Source organism: Gouania willdenowi, chromosome 11 (assembly GCF_900634775.1).
Source record: "Gouania willdenowi chromosome 11, fGouWil2.1, whole genome shotgun sequence".
NCBI classification, from domain to species: domain Eukaryota; kingdom Metazoa; phylum Chordata; class Actinopteri; order Blenniiformes; family Gobiesocidae; genus Gouania; species Gouania willdenowi.
This window is the reverse complement of record NC_041054.1, coordinates 7140024-7161088: the sequence shown is the minus strand read 5'-3', so window position 1 is coordinate 7161088 and position 21065 is coordinate 7140024.

Genomic DNA, 21065 nt, shown 5'->3' with positions numbered 1-21065 from the left:
ATTTCCCCCCCTGTGTTAATGCTCTGATTGGTCATTATTCTAAATGCTGACATGAATGTTGATCATGTGGCCCTCGGATCAGATACAATCACATTTTTGTGGCCCCCGCTGTGATAGTTGGCCATCCCTGGGTCAGGGTAATGAAGGATTGGTAGATAATGAACACTTAATGACAGCCATCATGACACCTTATTCATGCTAATGACAGATAATGACAGCGTAATGTCAGCCTTCTGTATAAAACTTCACGTAAAGTGTTTTTTTTTTCAAGTTTTCTCGTAAGAGATTTGTATTTTTTGAATTTGAGACATAAATAGTGATATATTTCATTATATTTGTCAAACATAATCCATAATTTCAGTGTGACGCTTCCTACTTTGCAACCGATACCTTAATTGAGGTGGCATTTTACAGTGAGTATCACGGCCTTATGTTTAAAAATGAGTCAGCGTTCATTCGTGTGTGTGTGTGTGTGTGTGTGTGTGGTGTGAGCATGAGCGTGGGTTGCCATTTGTGTTTGTCAAAAGGTGTGAGTGTGTCAATTGGCCAAAAACAAAGGTTCCCTGTTTTACTCAAACACAACAGGAGGAAATGACGCACGGGGCTTTTCGAACACCATCCCCTGCATATGAATTACTGGATAGAGCATTGCATAATTAATGGTTAAACTGTAGTATGCTAGAAGATGGGAAAGCTTTCATTAGCCGAAGACGACGAAAAATAATGAGAAACTCTAAGGCTTTTCTATCAAGCATAAGAAATCACTTTAGGTTTGATATTTCTGATAGTTGGATGTTGTTGGGGGACTCAGTGCAGGAATGCTGATAAACTATGAAAAATAAATAATAAAAAAAAAAAACTGTGATGATCAGGATAGTCACTTCTATAGAGATCGGTTGACATTTATGATTTCATTTTGAAGCAAAGCTTCACAGAGCTATCATCACTAACAGCACGTGTTGGCATTAAGACGTGTGTGTTATATCACTCTCTAAGCTAACACGTGTATCAAGGAAGCCCAGTAAACGCTGTGCTGGTACAAAGGGTGAAGGCTTTGATGACTTCATTAGTCAATGTCAGTTAAAAGTAGAGGGACATGAAAGCGACTTTTAGTATTTAAATGTTTTGATAAGCAAATACATGTATTTCTGTCTAATGGAACAATTTTTTGAGAAAACAATTTCGACACATAACAAAAAGAAAAGAAACCCAGCACCTGAATTGCTACACTTTGAATACAAAATGACAGTAGATGGTAAGATAAAGTGCTATGTAAGGTATACTCAAACAACATTTATCACAGTGGGAGAAATAACAATATCATTGTCTGATCCAAAGGCGACATTATCAACATCCATGTCAGCATTTAAAATAATGACTAATCTGGGCATTAATACAGGAAAAAAACAAATGTTATTGTGTGTCCTTTGATTCATTTTGTATATTTTTGTGTTTTTGTAGTAGCTTTGTGTCTTTTGGAGTAATTTTGCAAATTCATGTTGTTTTGTGTATTTTCATTGTCTTTGCTGTGTGTTTTTGAATTTGTATTTTTCCCTCATCTTGTGTATTTCTATTTCATTTTTGTGTATTTGTATTGAGAGCCACACAAAAGCAAACCAAGGGCTTCATGTAGCCCGATTCTCCAATAAAAAAGGTTTATCATTTTTATAATACCTGATGTAATATTTAACTACCGTACATAGGTTAAAAAAAAAAATTAAAAAAAAAAAACTATATCATAATCATTTTTGATTAACAGCTGTTGTTTTCTTTTGTGACACGGAGTTATAGGGTATGTATGGCATGTATGGTTTGCTGTATCTCCATTTTTACCATCTGTTATCATCCCATCCTATTCCTAACATATGATTGATATGACGTCACATTGTAATGGCCAGTGTGTTTTCCATAAAGTCCATCATAAGTGCTGTAGCTCAAAACTGACTTCACTACAGCATTCAGAAATAAAGAGGCTACTTCTCAGGAGAATATTATCAGAAGCAGGGCTTTGTGTTTTGGATTGATGCGAGATGGCGTGATGCAATACTGTGTAACCTCAAATCTTACCCAGAATCCCCAATTGGTTGAGTCCGGCACCGCTCGATGCATCAATGAAATTGTTTAACAGAGCCTCTGGCGTTTACTTCTGTTGGTAAAAGCTCTTGCATGACGATACACGTCTGACTCATTGTTTTATAATGGATTCCATTTTCACCTGGTTCTGAAAGGTGTAATTCGACCATTTGTTTCCTTGAAGGTTAAGAGAATTATACAATGACATAATAAAAAAAGCTGGAGTGGGGCCTACCTCTAATATGCAGGTATACTTTTCTTTCACCTTCAATGCATTTTTATGTCCATGATATGACAGTCCCTTGGGGAAAAAATGATTAACAGATTCAAATGAACTGCAATATTTGCAGAGGTTTGCTTTTTTTCCCCCTCAAATTTTCCACAATATCTGACTGATTAGCAAAGAAATAATCTATGAATTCTAGCTCAGACGCCTCTCATTCCGAAGTTTTAGTCTATTATGGTGATTCTATGAAGAGGTATAGGAGCATCTTGGTCACGTGATGAGTCAGACAACAAATGGTGGACGAATATAATGAAACTCTTCCGACTGCAAGATGGACAGAGGTGAAGTGTACAGTATATCGGAGGTTCAAGGCTTCTATGGTTTGCAGATTAGCTTCTGATGTACTTTGTGTAAAAAGTTGAGCTGAGTTTGTGTATTTTAGAAATCTGCAAGAGACATGCTAATGCTAAAAAGTACATGTTCATATCTTAAATTTGGGATGTGCAAACTGTTGATGATTTAAATAACATGTTATGCTAAGTTCACACACAGAATGGCACAATGATGACATTATTTGCGTATCAATTTCAGACTGACATGATTCAAGTGTCTCTGTTTTTGCGTTCTATGTGCAGAGTGGCCCTTTAAAAAGGAAAAGAATTATCATTTTTGTTATTGTTTATTTAAAATTGTATATTCGCTAAAGTTTAAATGGTTATAGGATACCCAGATGATATGCAAGTATGTCTAGAGTTAGTCAAATAAAAGCAGGTTATTGTTTTTTTTTTGTTTTTTTCAAACTGCATTTTTGTGTGCGTCTTGTTTCCCTTTTCAAAAATATGAGACCAGTGTTGTATATCCTATCGTACCATCACTAGTATTTTACTTTATTCACAATTTAAAATTAGTAGGACCAACAGTGCTTGCCAAGTGGTGTACATTACTAAAAGCAGAAGACATAGTCATCAATATCCCCCGCTAAAAAAAACAGAACAAGGGCAATAACTCCGTAAAAAATAATTGTGCGCTTCTCATTTTCGAACTCCATTAAGGTATTGATACCCTGAAGCAACACACTGAATTTGGTTATCCTATTGTCAACGGTTTCTGAGAAAAGCTGTCCCCTTTAACTCGGACGGTCGGAAACACGGACGAACGGACGGAGCTCAAACCTATATCCCTTTCCTGCACTTTGTGGCGAGGGAAAATAAACTCACATGGATGCCTAAACGTGCTTTTAAATTGCTGAAAGATCATTACAAAGAGGAAAAGCCATGTGCAAAGAGTGCAGAAAAACATGTTTTTTTGTCTGTGCTTTACCGGTACTCAACCAATACCTTTGATGTGCTGCTACTTCCAAGTTACTGATTACTTGTAGCTATTAATTTTCTGTACTTCTTAGCATCTTTAAAATGTCACTGACGTCATTGGGGTACATTAAATACAGCACTTTCTCTAAAACCCATTATTCTTTTCTTTCTTCGAACATGAAATAAGCATGTACACATGTTCAATCACACAAGTGAAACGCGAGTGGGCTGATTGCTGTTATTGAACACAATGGTGATGTGAATGACAGCACTTGAAAAGCCTGAGCAGAAACATACGTCATTGAACAGCGTTGGTGAATAGACACGTTGAGTAATGAACGCAGGCGCTCAAACACGGCTAAAAGGATTGTTCCCACCACCGTGTGTCATGCATACCAAGAGGGAAGCCAGAAAATTTATATAACAAAAAATGTACTTGTTTATTGTGCATTTGCATAATGTTATGCATACTTTAGATAATATTTAAGTATGTTTTATTTACCAGTATATAAGAGTGTGTCAAATCATGTTATGCCTGTCAACTGTCACTGGAGTTTGAGATTCTTGCCAGGGGGTCAAAAGAAAAAATAGAATTATATATATACATATATATAGAAAGTCTTGAGATTCATGGCAACAACAATGTGTGTAACATATACTGTACAATAATGCAAATAAATTATCAATAACATAATTGATAATGTTCACGACAAAACTTTGCGTTTACGCGTCGTTTAAACCCCTTAACGTCCACTGTCCCGAATACGGGTCAAAATGCACGTTTTCTCTCATTCACGCTCTTAAGGGATTAAATGCTCCTGCTCACCTTTAAAGCTTTGCCATGTCTTACTGGTCTCAAAATCTTCCTACGACATTCAAAAATCCAATGAATTCCAGCATTTAGTCCAAAACACAGTAAAACTGCTGTAAAAAAAAACAATTATGTAACGTCCTATTTACAAGAAGAAAGAAGCTACGCTGTGATTTCTTCTTATTTTTTTACCACTGTGAGGCTGACCGTGTCACTAAAAATCCTTATTTTTAGATTATTGTTGTAAATTCATGATAAAATCAGGCCGGCGGCTGCTTTCTGCTTCATATTTGCTGCAGTACCATACATGAAGTGCTGGGTGCAGTGTCGCTTCACCATTTACATTGTGAAGAAGAATTGTGCAACAGAAGAAGAACCAAGTCACATGACTCGAGCGCCAAAAAATAACTCCGCGTATGACTGTCAGTTGTAAATCTATTATTTCGGTTGCTTCTCTATACTGTCTGTTACCTCTGAAGACCCGTTGCATGTTAGCTGCATGTCACTATGACTCAACACCCACACACCCACATTTTGTTGATACCACATAAAAGCTCAGAAATCATGGCCTGTGGTGTGACTAATAATTGGCCCAAACTTCTTACATCAACAAAACTATTGTATGGGGTACGTCCAGCACAGACATCATAATACGTAGATGCCGCATCGACTGCTGCAGCCCGCTAGAACGGTTCGTCAACAGGTTGGCCATCTTGGACTGGTTGCAATCGCTCCTACAGTGCATTACATGTATAGAGGAATTATGTGTTTACACTATTAAAGTTATCATAAATCGCTCAATTCTCAAGCAATTTGCTTTGTTACAAACCCCGTGAAATATGATAGATAGATAGCTAGATAGATAGATAGCTAGATAGATAGATAGATAGATCATTTAAATACACAAACATTGTTTAAGGCTATACATTGCATTTGACAATCATTATTATTATTGTATAATTGTACTACTACTGTATTATTGTTATTGCTATTCTTATAATTATCATTGTATTCTCATATTATTGTATTTTTTATTATTATTAATACTTTATATTATAGTCAGTGGTATTCTCATTGTATTATTGTTATTATTGCTTCTATTATTATTCTTATATTACAATATTATTATTATTACTATATCATTAATAAATATTGTTTATTATTAAAGTTTTTATTATTGTACTATATATTATTTTTTTATTGCTATTATTATTATTATCATCATCATAACCATTACTGTTATACTATTACTATTATTACTATCACTATTACTATTATATCATCATCATTAATTATTGTAAACAAAGAACTGAAATATTCAAGGATGTGGGTGTGGAGATTAAGTGCTGAATGGTAAAACCAGCATTTTAAATATACCCAAGCACCTTGTATCATAGCTACATCTGTGACGTTTTTTGAAAAACTAAACAGTTTAGAAATTGGTTCAAAATTCAACAAATAATTCTACATAGAGATTGAGAAATACCTCTTCCTGTTGTAATGTCCATGCACTGCTGCCTCCACCACCACCGGTCCAAGATGGCGGCACTGTTGACGTGTCCCTCCACAGTCGATGCGGCGTCTACGTATATGATGTCTGTGACGCCCAGCCCAAGAAGATAAAATGTCTACTCCCAATTCTCTGGACACACTCTTGCTTCTGGTACTCACTTGCATGTGAGCCGTTTCCTTGTGACTTATTAGAATAAATTACATTGAAATGATACTGCTCTTGTAATCTGTCCTCGGAGATGTTCAGTTAAAAGATCCGGGACGAAGGTAGAGGAAAAAAACCTTACAGTCAGTACACTGATGATTCAGCTTGTTTGTGCAAAGTAGAAAAGTACATCACTTGCATGCAGCACAGCTGAGAAAAATATGTTAGTAGAAGAAATTGTGCTTGGTCAATCACAATTTGTTAAATGTCACACGAGGTCCCCGGATGAACAGAAAATGGCTTTAACTACCAGTTTCTACAAGTACTTCCTATGTGTTGTACTGTGCCGTTTGTCCCTCTTCCTCTTGCCCCGCCCCTTTATGCTGTTTCCCTGTGTCCTCTGTTGGAGAGTCCCCAAGTGTTTCCCATTAACCTCTATTTGCATTTTTGGGTTCATTTGAGTGCTCTTGTGGGTTTGTTGTCATCACTATGACGTCCTATACTCCTTAGTTCTGCTATCTTGTTTGTCCATCTCGAGTCATTTGTTTTAGTTGAAGTGGATGTGGCGTCACTACATGTTTAATGATCAACACTTAGTCTTAAGTCTTCTCTTCTATAAGGTCTGAAAATCACAGTGCACTTGTACCGGAACATGTATGTTTTTTTTATTCCCCTAAGATAGACGGATCAGCATTTAATCATTAGAAAAAGTGCGTGAATTTCTATAAAGGTAGAACAAACATTTACTAAAGGGATGCTTCCCGACTATTTCGACCCAGTTCATCAGTGAATAAAACTCCTTGAATTTAAACGGTTTATTTAAATATTTCAAACACCAGAGTAAAGTCGGCTAAACAGTTAACAGCCCTCAGCTTTTTAACTTTCTAAAAGCTCATTAAACATTGAGTTATTTGCCACTCACTCCACAGACTTGTTAGATTTTATACAAGACTAATCTGTCTACTGCCGCCTGGACTTGAACCCAACACTCCCAGGTGCAAGGCAGAGTTTGTAGCCCCGTTCTTCCAAGGATTGACCAATTGAATTGTAAATCAGCAGCTTCACACAGACACAACAGCATCATTAGTGCTAACACACGCACACGAGGTGAGAGGAGGTGTGGAGCCGAACTCTACAAGGTAAACAAACCTCTGTCTGACGTTTAGGATATCTTCACTGCATGAGACTGGAAGTCAGGTGTAGATCTTAAAGCTGATATCCAGAGTTTCTGAGAAATCTGTTTATGTATGATTCTTTTGAAATTGTGAAAAAATACCTAACTAGTCTTATACAATACTATGGTCTACTGCCGGTGGTCATTCATATACATTCATGTATTTAAGTCTCTCCTTCGTCCTATAGACCCCTATACAAATGGAAACGATCATCGAGTGCGCTCAGCCAATAAGCTTTGACTTCGTGTTTTTGAGACTGTCAATCAAAGTGAATGCAGAACTGTGTGCACAAAAACAAGGCCGCACGTCACAACAGCAAACAGGTAAATATGATTTTGGCTCTTACCTGACCCATAGACATATATCAATGCGACCTGATGTGACCTTGTTATGTTCCATGATGCGCGTGCAGGAAAGTAGAGGCGTGGCTTCTGGTAGATTGGGAGAGGCAGTGGGAGGAAGTGGAGCTGTTGAGGGAGGAACACCGAGACGTTTCTCAGAAACTCCAGATATCAGCTTTAAAGCTGCTACCCACAATAATGTATTATTGATTAAATGTACAGCTGAAGCACACTGAGGCTAAATATCTCTACCTCCACCTTTGAATGTTCTGAAAAACATTTTAAGTGAGAAAGTGACCCAGCAGAATAAAAACATGTGCTCATTTGATCCATAAAACTCACAGAAACACATTGCATGCCGACATTTCGTAGATTTTCAGAAAACCCCCATTGTGCTACTGACAAAACTTCCAGTTAACTTAAAAACTTTTAGCTTGAAGGATGATTTTACGCTACGCTCATAATGCATCATGGGGCGGTTGAGTATGACGAGCGTGCCCACCGTGCATACTTCAAAAATGTCCCGATATAGTATACATCCATTTTTTTCTCAATCTTTCCTTACTATACAATTGGAATGCAACACATACAAATTTTAAATCAGACTTAGTATGAGCAGTACGTTAGTATGACATTTTGAACACCATAGTTTATGCCTCATAGATCAATAAATCAAGCATAATTTACTCCAAAAAGAAAGACAGATGTTCCTATTTCCACTCGAAAGTTTGTTTTAGTCTCCACTGTAAACACTCTCTTGTTGACATTTTTCGAAAAGTTTTGCGCATTGCATTGTGGGATATGGAGTCCCGTAAACGAATGCATATAGAAGTGTTTTTACTTCATTTTTACTCGGATTTTTTGACATTATTTTTGTACCATTTTGTTCCCAGTATTCCCATATACAGTATATCACCTCACTTTAAAAGACATTCATTTTTGACCAGATATGGATCTTCACGTTTAAACCTCAATATAAATATGGTTTTGCCACAACTTTAAATCTATGACAACACCTCTAATGTGTTGTTGAGTCACTTTGGGGCAAACACAAGAAATCACGGGCAGAAATCTATGTATCTTTCCACAGGACTCTACATACCAAAAAGGAATACGCAAAACTTTTCCGAAAATTTCAAAAACTCAGTGTTTCTAATGTAAATGAAAACAAACATTTAAGCGTCAATTTCAACCTTTTTCCTTTCTTTTTTTGGGGGATGGGAGTGACTGATGTTCGATTCATTGATCTATGAGGCATAAACTAAATTATTTTACCTAGTGAAAAATTATCGTCAGTATACTGTGTTTTGGCAATACCCCTTCTACAGCGTTTCCCTCTGCATGAGGATAGAACAATAATAAATAAATGTGCAAAATTATCAGGGAGAAAAAAACAAGAAATTATATTATTGCAACAACATTGAAATTTCTATTCTTGCATTTTTTTCTCAATCATCTTTTTATTTAACGAAGTCTTTTTTTCACCAAGCCTTAATTTTCCTAACATTTATTAGGGAATGATCTAAATATTCTGGAAAAGAAAGCAAGGTCTTATCAAGTATTACATCCTCCTAATTTTCCTCGACTTCATATTTAAAGCATTATGAGTGAAACATGAGCTCACCCGTGGTGCATTCATTGCACTCAGTCTGTGTGTGAATAAAGTCAGTCATTATTTTAATCAGGTACCTGTATGTACATTATTGTTTCTATGATGACTTACATAGTCATGTCTCATCAGCTCAGGTCAGGGAACGAACGCATCTTGTGCGTCACTAAGCGATATCCAATGATGTTTCCAACAATCACACATGCCACTGCAGTGCAAGTCCTCCCATTAGCTTGTGCATGCTCAGCAATAACAAACACACAGAGCTGTATCTGACTCAGCAGAATGAATGCTGCCGGAAGCAACTTCAAACCCTTTCTTTTAAACCCAAAGACTGCCAATCACTTTCTCTTTCTATGCGTGTTGCTGGTCAAGCTGCTGCAGGGACTTATCTCAACCAAAGAGAAAGGCTGTTGTCAAGGTAACGGCATATGAAGGAACACTGAGGTTGTGATATCCCTGTTGCCGTGGTGACAACCCTCCTCAGAATAAATTAGATTAAGGTGGCCTGAGCAGGGTGAACTGTGAAGGCTGCAGCGTGTTCAAATGAAAATGCATTTATCACACGGATGGCTACACAGTGTCACAGTGAGGGTGAGAGGATGCACAGAACTCTGCAATGTTTGGCTGAATTTCATATTTGTGCTCTTTTGATCAGATTGTTTCTGTACGAGGCTGCATGAGAGGGCTCTGATGGGCGGATTCACTAAGATCTGAAATAAAGGGTGGTAAACTAGGTGCATCCCTAAATCCTTTGGTGGCGCTGTTTCCTCACCTGCTGTGGGGAATTCACTAACATCGCGCCACTAGTAGGTGCGCGTATAGACGTAGTTGAGACCACCCTATTTAAATTAACATTTTTGCTCGTTCAATGTGGAGAGGTGAGTGCACAAAAGCACAAAATGACATTTGAAGAAGTTCAATTGGAGGCTGGTGGACTTCTCTGTCTGCTGCACAAACATTTATTAATGTAGAAAACTAAATAAACAAATAAAATTAAGGTCCTGTAACTTTGCTCTTAAAACAGGCAGATTTGGACAGAAACCATCCTGCCATTGATCTGAGTTAATGCAGCAACAGAGTCTGTCAATCAGTCAGAACCATTTGTAACCATCTGAGCATCATCCAGCATGTCTGAGCTCCTGAGTAGTCACGCACACACTCATTTGTGAATATTGTGCCATCACTGCATAAATTACGCATGCTGCTCAGCTGATTGTGGCCTGACGCTAATGCCATCAACGTGTCACGAGAGATTTACGGTCGAAACATGGAGAGAAAGACACAGAAGCTCATTGGAGCTGTGCGACCTGAGCGACATCCATGGATCACTCTGCACCGCAGCCACTGGACTCCACATGCGCCGCCGCGAGGGCACATCCAGCTTTTTGTCTCTCACACACACACACACTTTACTCTGAATTTTCTTATTCAGTGGCTGTTTATATTGACTATTGTTTTATTTAAATTATTTTCTTATACTAGAAAGGTTAACTGGGGTCTTTTTCTCCATATCCGCTGTGTTTTGTGTCAACATTTTCTGCAGCGGATCTCTGCTTGTGTTTGCACCTGCTTGTCAGTCATACGATTTTCCTGTGCTAAAACAATCGCCGCAAGCAGTTCCAGATTTGATGAACTGCATTGCGCCCGCTGCATTAATTTATTTGCATTTCCTCGTCCCATTTTTTTGTGCCGCCTACTTTTCATCAGAGGGAATCCCGATAAATGAATTGTGGGCGCATTGTGACGAGCTAAAGACGGGCAGTCCTGATTCCTTGGGGTTTGTACCCCTTATTAGCGAGTGGAGTGATGTTTGCACACGTTTTAATACCCCTAAACCATAAGTGAATCTGCCCCTGAATGTGTAATTTGTGGCAAAGCATGGAGGCTCCTGACTGCTGGTTGATTTATATTCTAGTTTCCAATGTTGCCACGTTGTTTTTATATTCTATTCATGTACCGCCTATGACAATTTGCATACTCCACTTTGGGAACCTGGGTCTTAAAAAAATTTTTCCGATGTTCCTCAACAGCATCCTCTCATGATTATCTGGTGACTGAAAGATTAATAACTGATTAGAACACATTACAGTGATTTTAATCCATGCCCAGGAATGAATCAAAGACACTTTCAGTCTAAAACTTGATTCCTAATATGTAAGATCTCTAAGAAATAGGATAAACAAAAACTCTGTGTGACAGATTATCTCATTATAAACGCACAACCTAACTCAGAAGTAGGACAGATGAGACTTCCATTGAAAGGTCGAGCCCAGGAAAAAAATGAACCAAGTCAGAATAAAACTGACACGAGGTAAATCAAAGAATTCATTCAAAGGCTTTCTTCAGCGTTGTAATTACAACTCGCACTGGCCAGCAAAGTCTGCTAAAGTGTCTGCTTCCGGCAGTGACTAAATAGCGAATACTAATGCTGCAATTAGTGTAACCCAGCAACAGGAAGTCAGGTGCCCTTGAAGAGAGAAAAGAGAAGAAAGAATAATACATGTCTGTGATAGAGACACTGCTCTCAGGAAGCTTGTGTCAATGACTGGACCTGAAAACAGTCGCAGTGCACCAGCGGCGGGTAAAACCACTGACAGGGAGTATTCAAGGGCATGCCAAGGTCAAAGGTTTCAGGATCGCCACAGGTGGAGGTGTCAAAACAACAGAAGAAAAAAAAAAAATCACCTTTAGCGAGACACTTAACCATCAAACGCTTGCTTGTTATTTCATTATAGTTATGAATGCAAAAAGCACATTTCAACAAAAACAAATGTAACAGTAGCTATAAACTTCACTTCAGCACAACAGCAAGAAAAAGTAGAGTTTGAAAAGTCTCATTGTCTTATTGCATTTTCAATTTAGATGTAATACACTGAGTTTGTACTACCAAAAACAATAAAGCAGATTAAGAGACAAAAAATATTCAATAACTTCAACATACACAGAGATAGAACCAAAATGCTGATCGTGTGCAGACAAAATGTGGTTTAAATGCTACAAAACACATGCTACAAAAAGGAGACACAGAACAACGCCATTACCATCACAACGACATAATCATTATGGGAAAAAACATATACTTAAACATGAACAAAACTTAAAGAATTCATATAAAATATTAGAGATGATAATCTACAGCAGAATAACACATGGCCGTTGATATTAACTTTACACCTGTTGTGTTGACCTCACTGCACATCAGGACAAAGGAAACTTGCCCTAATGCAAGTTTAACTTGAGCTGCAGCTGTAGAATATTATTGAAATTGAGTATTCTGTCAATTATTCCATCCGTTAATCGAGTAACTCTTGCCTACTTAAAGCATCATTTGTAACACACAATAGGAAATAACACTGATTACTTAATACCAACCACTTTGTTTTTTTAAGAAAAATAAATAAATTACATAATATGTGATTTAATATGCAAAACAACAGAATAAACATGCAAATTTGTCATGAAAATGATTCTAGTCAATGTGGCGTCAACCTAAGGCCACCAATTCAGGCATTGTATAAAAAGGAATTTTTTTATGTATATATATATATATATATATATATATATATATATATATATATATATATATATATATATATACATATATATTTAAAATAGATGCGGTTTTGAGGCAGAGAAAATTCATGGATTATTTTTTTGTGATGGTGGTGTTGTCGGACCTCGAGGAATTGTTACAGCCATACATTTAACACTTTAAGAGGAAGATTATTAGATTTTCTTTAAATATATTCCCAGAACGTAATAACAAACCTATTTCTGTCACACTCGACACAAAGGTGCAGTTTTCTGTAAGAAAAAAAAAGTTGTGCATCGAAGAGCAGCATTTTTTCCATTGTGTGCAACAAGTGTCAGCCTGAACAGGACTATAAACAGACAGGCCCCACAGTAGAAACATTAGTTAGACAAACGTAGTTGTATCCTCTTTAGCATTTTTCTTTCAGTTGGCTGATGAAAACCTCCTGTCTGTTCCAATAGCTGCTCAATTTACTCCCCCTAGGACTTTATCACAAGGTAATCCCTCTAACTCAATACCAATCCTACAATCAAAATGACACCTAAGATAAAATAAACCTGATGTCCTCTCATTTCAGGGTCAAACATGCAGGACTGCATCATTTAATCATTTGACTCACCTGCAGAGAGCAGAGAGAAGGATGATTCATCTCTGAGCTACGCAGTTCTCTTCCCTGAAATCTCATCTTTTTTTATTGGCTGCATTGGGCAAATGTCATACCTATTCACATCTGATTTATTTATTTTTTTTTGAGAATTTACGCAACAGCCAAGTGTCACAGTGTTCCACAATAGTAGTATTACGTACTGGGACACAACAACTCAGTGATGGATGCTGCTCTTGGGCTGAATGACATCATTTGTGACTGCATGGATTCTACTTTTAAAGTAAAGTCTATGTGTCCTGCTTTCTGATCAACACGTGATAACTATAATATATATTCAGGCTTATAAGATAAGATAAGATAATCCTTTGTACATTTCTCCATTGCGAGATGAATAGTGTTAGAGCAGCAAAGCAGGATAACAGAAGATACTCACTCAGTGCAAAAGTAGATTAGATAAAAATATGAAAGTTAAAAAAAAGAGCCAGTAACATCAACATGTAAGTCTGTATACACTGTATGAACACTGAGGGTGGACATGTTATTGCACATAATTATTATTGCAATGCAAATCAAAATAATTAAAAAATAAAAATGAAATAAAATTTTAAAAAATCCAAATGACAAATAAGATCAGGCGGCGATGACATTTTATGACATTATTATATAATATAATATTTAAATGTTGACTGACAGTCAAATGATAGACCGCATCTGTTTTTGTTTCCTGCATTCACAGCAGGGCTGTTTTTCCTGAACCCATTAACAGTGCTGTCATGTCTGAGACTTCCTACAATCATGATTTGGTTGGTTTGTAGAGAAGGCGAAGAAGTGAGAAAGAAAGCAAAGTTTACAGGGTTCACCCTACACAACGCGGCTTGATTTAGACTACGTTTAAATAGAATGACCATAAACATGTTTATTAGCATAAGTGTATGAATAAAATGTGAATATTATACAGAATCTTGTTGGATGGGGTTAGATTGGAGTCGCATATGAAAATGGCACAATCGACTACTGGACTGGAAAAAAAGTCAAGCTCATGGGTAAAGACAGAAACATCAATCTGGGATCAAAAGTACGACAACCGTACTCACTCACCGTCTAGATCAGGGCCATCTGTCTGATAAACATGTCTGATATACTAAAATGTCCCAGTTTCTCTTTAATTTGAGGGAAGGAATGTTATGAATGTTATGAATGATGACAGGCAGTAACTTAACCATCTGGGGCCTAAGGCGTTTTTGCTGTTTTTTCACTGCGTTTGATTCTACCTTTATATTCCTTACAAGGAAATCCATAAACCTTGCCTTGTTTGGTATCATTTTCTTTAATATGACATACTGTATTAACACAGTGGATCTAAAACCACTATAAAAAACTGAAATTCGATTGGGAAAAAGTTTGATTTTTTTCACAATGAAAGTCACAAAAATTTTTAACGAATCATTTTTATTGCTTGTACAGCAAATCTAAACTATATATTTTAAAAACGTATATACAAACAACACAGTTATATACAGCTATTTACAATTAAATGGAAGCAATGTCTCAGGCGATTTTGTACAACTTACAAAAAAGGATGAATCGCAAATACAGGGAAAGACAAATTATTTGTGCCTCATTGTGTTGATATAAAACAAAAAATGAATATACTAGACACTACACTACACTCCAATCTCACTCACTACACATTAACTAAACAGTCAAATCGCCGAAATCATCGCTATTCTCTCAAATCTCTCAACTCACTCTTGCTTTCTCCGTCTCTGTTTGTTTACCTTTCGCCTGGCAACAAAATGTCCTCTATATGTAAAGTTTTGATTGGACGATGTGCTTCTTCTTCTCAACCAATAGGAAGAAGCTATAGTGTCACGTTTTAGCGTTGGTGTTTTTTGCTCCACAGCTCGTTTTAGAAGCGCTCCTGACCGGTCTTCATGCATGGAGCGTGCACTGAACGAGCAAGAAAATGTCATGAAAAAGCATGTGCATATTTTCCCTCATATTTCCATCCTATCAACATAATTTAAAAACTGGTTGGTAGTGTGAAACCCACACTTTCGACACAGGTTGAAACAGCGATCCAAGGAAGCTGCACTTTCCTGCTATTGGCTCTTTAAAACAATCATGTGATCAGGACGCGCCGGTAGGCCCCAGAGGATTAAACAAGTTCTGATGAACTACAGCTTGGCCCGCGGAACATCTCCACGCCAAATAGCAAGTACCACGTTCCTGAGAATTCAGTGAAATGACTTGGTTCCACCGAGTAAAACAAATGAAATTGTGCAACGCAAAATGGTAATCTACGTTGAATTGCCTTCGAAACAATATATCACACGACTGTTCCGATAAATTTAGAAATTACGGAAAAGAGGGTGGGCCCCCGTCTCCCCCACTTTCAAAAAGATCTCTGAGAGGCTCTTGACATCCGCAAATTACAGCCCGATTCAACGAGCATTAATGGAGGAGTAGTCATTTGACGCCCCCGTGGCACATACAAAGTAATAGCCCCCATTCATATATTGGTATGTGTCAATGATTCAGTACCACCAACTGTCACAATATTTGACTCATAAATAAATGAGAAAAATACTTGAATGGAAATTGCCTAAAAAAGGGTGGTGAGTCCCTGGGCACCTAATCAAACTGTGCGAGGCATAATCGTAATCTACGTTGAATTGCCTTTGAAAGGATATATCACACGACTATGTTCCGATAAACTTCGAAATTACCGGAAATGAGGGGTTGGCCCCCGAGCCCCATTTCAAAAAAGGGAGAGGGTGGCAAACACAGCACAACAAATAATCAGCTGCCCTCTGCCTTCCCTGGCGGTCATCTCTAACTCCCATTGTCTCAGCAGGGCCAGGAACATTTTAAAGGACACCACCCACCCCGGCTTCCACCTCTTCAACCTGTTGCCCTCTGACAGGCACTTCAGGTCCATATGGGCCAGAACAAACAGACTCAGGGATAGCTTCTTCCCCAAAGCAATCGCCTTATTACACTTGCGCTAATTTATTTATTTATTATGTAGTCTTTTATATTTCTGTGTGCTGCTTTTTAAATCTCATTGTACTGTGTATAATGACAATAAAGGCTTTCAATTCAATTCAGTTCAATTCGATGAAACATGTATCACTGAAGTTCCTTTGTCTTGTGGAAATTTGTACCTTGAGCAAACACTGATTTCATTCTAGCAGCCAATAATTACATCCTATTGTTAAATAATACGTAGATAAAATCCTCATTAGTTACAGCTTTTGTTTAACGGGACTTCAAACTTCTTTGTGCGGTTACCAAAAATACCTCACAAGAAAGCTGTGTGAGGATTGACATCTTTTATGTATAAAATTAATTAATTAATTAAATTAAATTAATTAGAGGTGAGAAACATGAAGAAAAATTATACATTGACTTCAACATACTAATAGCTTTGAAATTTCCAATAAAATGATAAGGTTGAAAGAATAGATTAAGTTCTTTGCACTGTGAGATCTGGTACACTTTCAGGTTTGATTTCACCATATCCGACTAAAAAACAAAACCACAGGGCAAAAAGACCACAACAAAAACAAATTAGAATAGATTTAAACAAATGACTATGTGTAGCCACTTGACCTAAATTACAGTTGTGCCCTACTTGTGTACAATTTTAGAGAGTAAGTGAGAAAAGGAAATTATGCTGAAGAGAGGCACGTTAATGGACTCTAACAGGAGAAAATATAAACCCATGTCCACCTTGTTATTAAAGCCTTTACTTCATGAGAATGAGTTCAACCTCAGGCATAAAATTAAAGGTTGCATCGTCGTTTCTTGCTATAGGCGAACAGTGCAATTGCAGAACTCCCCATGGGCCACTAGGGGCCACCAAAGCTTAGTGCTGGAAGAATAAACTTGACCCGACTAATATTTTTAAGTTAGGTTGCATCGCATTGCAGGTTGAAATTGCGCCATGCATTGTGGGATTTGGAGTCCCATACACAGATTTCTTGGCCAGACAAGGAGGACAGTGATTGGCTTGACACCTATTTTGTTCTAGTTTGTTCCCAGTATTCCCAGTGATATCACCTCACTCCGCCAGACCTTCAACTTCAGCCCAATTCTAAAACTGATAATAAATATCCGCCATTGTTTTGCCATAACTTTCCCTTTGTAAAAACACCAGAAATGTGTTGGGACGTCACTTTGACAGTGTTTTTGGGCGTAAACATAAGAAGAATGAAGTAAAAACACTTATATGCATCCATCTAAGGGACTCGACATCCCACAATGCAATGCGTGAAACTTTTAAGAGTGTTCACAATGGAGATCAAAACACCAATCTCAAACTTTTACATCTTTTTTCGAGCAAGTGTTTTAATGATTTATTGGTCTTTGAGGCTACACTATGTCTTTATCTGATTTAACAACAAAAAAAAAAGGTTAGTCTCCAGCATTTTTAAAAATAAACGTAGTCAATTGTGCAGGTGGTGATTCTCAGTCGTTTGAACAGTCTGGTTATTTATGATTGTGTTTTGATTAGACCTCAAATGGCCTCTAAAAGTAGTATGGATTTATCTAATCTGTGACAAAATCAGACGCTTGTAAAACCTCTGAAATGACTATTTGCGATGTAGGTAATTTCTTTCATCTTTCATTTTCTTTCCCTGAATTACTTTGTAATTGCTTCACACGACAAAAATAAAAAACCTAATACCAAAAATACAAATCTAATGCTCAATTTGTTTTCTCATTAAATTTAGATTGCAACATTTTTCTGACTAAACATGTGATGATTCAGGTTGTCTATTTCCAAATGCTCTATTTTCATCTAACATGGGCTTCCTCTCAGATTGTAGTGCCCTGTAAATGCCTGTTTTAAAATAAACACAGCAGTTCTACAGTGCCTGTAATTTTCTTTAATATACTGTATACTTAGTGGAGAACTATTTTTATCTGGTACAACAGATAATTGAATCGTGTGTTTCCACAGAGCGGGGCTCAGTTTGGGCTGTTCATGGTGTATGTGGGACTAAAAGAAGAAATAACACTTTAAAATGGGGCCCTCGGTCTAATTTTGTGTGACCCCAAAAGTAAATGCACCAAAAATTGTAATTCCAGAAGTTGGAAAGAATATGAAGCTCAACATAATATAAAACAGTGTTTCTCAAAAGGGGGTACGACATGTACCACTAGGTACGCAATGGCACTTTTTTTTCCTTAAAACAACACACAATCTTATACAACTGTATTTCTATACTTTAACTTTGTGAAATATAAATCTAGTTCAACTAAAAAGCATGAGTTAAAAAAAAAAAAATTCTGAGCTCAAACATGATTAAAAACTAATTCTATGGGGGAAAAATGTCTTTGGGATCACCAGAAATTCTTGATACCAAAATGGGGTCAAGATCCAAAAAAGGTTTGAAACTACTGCACTAAATACTGTTTTTTTCCACTCATTTACAAAATGAGGTTCTTTAAAATGTGTGTTATCACTCATTCATTCCATCATTATGCTCTATAGTTGTTTTTAAATAGTTTTCTAAGCAAAAATGTTGCAGTTGGACAAAAGGGGGTACTTGGATTAAGACATAACACAAAGGGGGTACTTGAGCCAAAATAGTTTGAGAACCACTGATATAACAGAACGGCAAAAACACACAAAACAACAACAAAACGCACAAAGAAACAAGAAAACCACATAAAAAGATTCCAAAAACACACAAAAATGATACATACGAATACATTTCTGAAAATGACAGAAAAAACAGACAAAATTATTGTGAAAACGCTCAAAAACATTTAAAAAATACACAAAAGGACTCATAAAACACACAAGATAAAACTACAGACGCACAAAACAATCACTTAAACAGACAAAATGACTGCGAAAGCACACAAAGTGCCAACAAAATGTCAGAAAAATACACTAAAGTAATGACGAGAACAAAGATAATAATCACAAAAACACACAAAAAGACCACAAAAATTCCCAAAATGACAACAAAACCATACAAAATGGCAACAAAAAAAGACAAAACACTTTGATAATGTGGCCCTCGGATCAGAGAATCAAGGTTGTGTGATAAAAGCTGCCCACCGCTGTTGAAGGATATCTTGAGTTTTTGTCTAACCCTATTTATAAGGAAACTTTAAAACTCTCCAGTTCAAGCTGAAGTGGAAAAAAACTATTGCAAACCAAAAACATGAAGTATAAATTACTTGACTTGAATCAAGTAACAGCTGAGTCATACAACAAAGTCAAAGCCAGGTAAGGCCACAACAAAAGACGTGTATTGAGTTTTCAACACACGTTTGTGCAAAAACTTCAGAAGAAACTCTCACACTTTACTTTCTCACCATCAGGAAATCTTTTTATGGAGCTTGTGCAGCGCGAGGAAAGCTGTTTCCATGGGTACGGCTGTCTTTTAGACCAAGGAGTCGTGTGTGTATAATGCCTTCATCTCATTCACAATGAACTGTTTCTCTGGCACGCTCAGAACAATTTGACGAGGGGGATCGCTGAGTAATCTCTGAACTTATCACCTGTCAGTGGTTGACCTTTTCCAGGAGCGATAAAACAATAAAACCAATAAAAAGCCATACAGGCCTGTGGAAACAAGCAAAATACCCAAAGGTTCAGTATGAGTTACATGTATTCGTGCACCTCTTCTTCTCTGGTTTTGCACTTGTGTTAATATTGCGTAAATAAGTGATAAACTGCACCTTAACTGTCTAGAACTTTTATAAACCAACTTAAAGTAATCTTGCACCGTTCACACAGTTATCCTGATGGCTACATACACACACAATGTGCACAGTTTCTTACTTGTGTGCAGGTTACCCGCCAGAATGATTACAGCACTTACTTCCGGTCTGAGCTTTTGTTCGTTCACGTGTAGAAGAACAGACCCACACTGCCACCCAGTGGAAGCAACTGGTTTCACAGGTAGGTGTGAATGTGACATATTTCATACAGAGCTGTAAAGAGTACTGATACAAGTACTCTTACTTGATTGAAATTGTACTCAAGTACAAGTACAAGTAAGTCATACATAAAATACTTAAGTATAAGTAAAAAGTAGCTCAATTAAACAGTACTCAAAGTAAAAGTTACAAGTTACTTTCACCCCCGACATTCATTTTTGGTTATAAATCGTGCCACGGTTCCCTTGCATACAGTAAACATCTCATGTATAAATTTAAAAAGGAAGAGACAAAGACTTGGAACATAATTTATTTTCCATTTGTCTAAATTTACAGTTCTTTAAAAAATAAAACGGTTGCCGTATCAATAGGCCGACATTCTATTTGTGCGCAGCGCCCCTATTTGGCCAATTTTGGTCACGTGATAGGTGAGTCATTGGTCAGTTTAGGTCCCGTGACTAAGACTAAACCTAAAACTAACCCTAAAAATTGTTGCGATATTGGGTTATAACCTAAACCTAAAATGCTACGTACGTGTACTTCGGTAACCGTACCAATAGACCCGGTCGGGGGTTGTCCGTACGGCAACCGTACGAAGAGATACTTTCATAAAATAAACACCAATGAATTCAGTTAAAAATAATAATAAATGATCAGGCTCTAATTAAGTATAGCTACACTGATGAACTCTAAAACTGAGAAAATAACCAACATTCAATGCTGTTTTGGTGCTGTGCATTACGTTTCATCTGGTTGGTCGGCTATGATGTGATGCATTTGAGTGTTGTCTGGTCATTTCATTTTGTGTAGTTTCA